Here is a 2,268-nt window from a genome sequence, read left to right on the forward strand (position 1 = left end):
AAGGTGACTCAGTGGTAGACTACTTGCATTGCATGCATGAGGCCCTGGGTTCGATTCCTCAGCACCACATAAGCAAAAAGAAAAAAAGCCGGAAGTGGCGCTGTGGCTCAAGTGGCAGAGTGCTAGCCTTGAGCTGAAGAGCTGAGGGATAGCACCCAGGCCCAGAGTTCAGGCCCCAATACCGGACCAAAAAAACCCCAAAAACCTGAAGTGATGCTGTGGCTCAAATGGTAGAGTGCTAGCCTTGAGTGCAAAGAGGCTCAGGGACAGTGTCCAGGCCCTGAGTTCAAGCCCCACAGCTGACCAGAAAAATGACCCTCTTGATCTCAGCCTCCTGAGTAGCTAGGATTACAGTCCTGAGCCACCACTGCCCTGTTGGGAAGATACTTAAAATTTTTTTAATGAAGATTAAATTAGAAAATATAAATTAATTGCCTGGGGACATAAATAGTTAACGTCTCCCTACCAAATTCTTGCCTTTTACAGAGGAAACTATGACTGAGAGACGGCAAGGGGATTGACTTGAAATCAGACAGTAATTACTTAGAAGAAAGCCCAGGTTTGTCTTCTGAAAGAAAGCTGTTTAAGAAGGAAGGAAAGACAGGAAGACCCTCTTGTTAGCAGGTTTGGGTTGTTGTTGTTGGTGGTGGTGGTGGTGGTGGTCGTGAGGCTTGAACTCTGGGCTTGGGCACTATCCCTCAGCTCTTCAGCTCAAGGCAAGCACTTTACTGCTTGAGCCACAGTACCACTTCCAGTTTTCTAGTGGTTTATTGGAGATAAGAGTCTCACAACTTTCCTGCCCGGGCTGGCTTTGAACCGTGATCCTCAGATCTCGCCTCCTGAGTAGCTAGGATTATAGGCATGAGCCACCGGCACCCGGCTAGGTTTGGGTTTTTGATATTATTTTTGGTTCTAGACCTATGGCTTAAACTCAGGGTTGGGTGCTCTACCACTTGAGCCACAGCTCCACTCTGGCTTTTTGGTAGTTAACTGGAGATAAAAGTCTCACGGACTTTACTGCCTGGGCTGACTTCCTCAGATCTCAGCCTCCTGAGTAGCTAGGATCACAGGCATGAGTCACCAGCACCCAGTTAGCAGGTTTTTGTTTTGTTTTCACTTTGGGTTCCACAAACTTCCAATGGAGTCTGGGGAAAGCATTTGGAAAGGCCTGGAAATTTGGATGGGAATAATTTTCCATTTTTATTTCCCTTCTCTGCTAAGTAAAATTCAGCATTTTCCTGAAAGGAATGTAACTTGTTTCCGTGCTGCATACCTGCTCAGACTAGTAGGTAGTACACAGTGGGAAATCAATAAATGTTTATTGATTGAATGGTAGGATTCCTCCTCTGCCATCTTACACAAATCCACAGCTGGACCAGTATTGGCCTTTTTGACCACCTAAGCAGAAGAGACATTCCTGAATCTGATTCGGTCCAAACAAGTATGTGGTACTTTAAAGCTCTGGCTTCAGGATACAGAGACAAGCAGTTGGGCGGAGGGGAGGGATGGGGAATCAGACTGTCAGGTACATAGTGTACATGACTACACATCCTCTTGATTTCTGTTTATAGTCCCAGCAAATGGGGTTCATTTTCTCTAATTTTCGGTGAATAATAGTTTTTTTTTGAGTTAGATGTGACCTTAATGACCTGCTAGAACAATCCCTTCTCTTAAGAGGCCCAGACTGAGGGAGTGGGGGCACAGAGAACATGTTGTTGCTCTAGCAAGGTATTTTCTCTTTTCTCATTATAGTTCAGCCCAGGACATAAGCACCCTGGCCAACTATATTTGAATCCCATAATTGGCTCCTAAAACTATCCCTGAAGACCAAAGTTGAAGAGTTAGGGGTTTGGGGTTTTTTGTTTTCCCTCTTCCTTCCTTCCTTCCTTCCTTCCTTCCTTCCTTCCTTCCTTCCTTCCTTCCTCCCTCCCTCCCTCCCTCCCTCCCTCCCTTCCTTCCTGCCTGCCTGCCTTCCTGCCTGCCTGCCTTCCTTCCTCCTTCCCTCCCTCCCTACCTCCCTTCCTCTTTCTTTCTTTCCTTCCTTCCTTCCTCTTTCTTCTTCCTCTTTCTTTCTTTCCTTCCTTCCTTCTCTTTTAATTCTTCATTTCTATTTTCCTTGCTTCCTTCTTCCTCTTTCTTTCTTTCCTTTCTTCTTTCCTTCCTTCCTCTTTCTTCTTCCTCTTTCTTTCTTTCTTTCCTTCCTTCCTCTTTTAATTCTTCCTTCCTTCCTTCCTTTCTTCCTTTTTCTTTCTTTCTTTCTCTTCCTTC

The sequence above is a fragment of the Dipodomys merriami genome, unplaced genomic scaffold (genome assembly GCF_024711535.1).
Source record: "Dipodomys merriami isolate MVZ:Mamm:240054 unplaced genomic scaffold, mDipMer1.0.p SCAF_3, whole genome shotgun sequence".
Lineage (NCBI taxonomy): Eukaryota > Metazoa > Chordata > Mammalia > Rodentia > Heteromyidae > Dipodomys > Dipodomys merriami.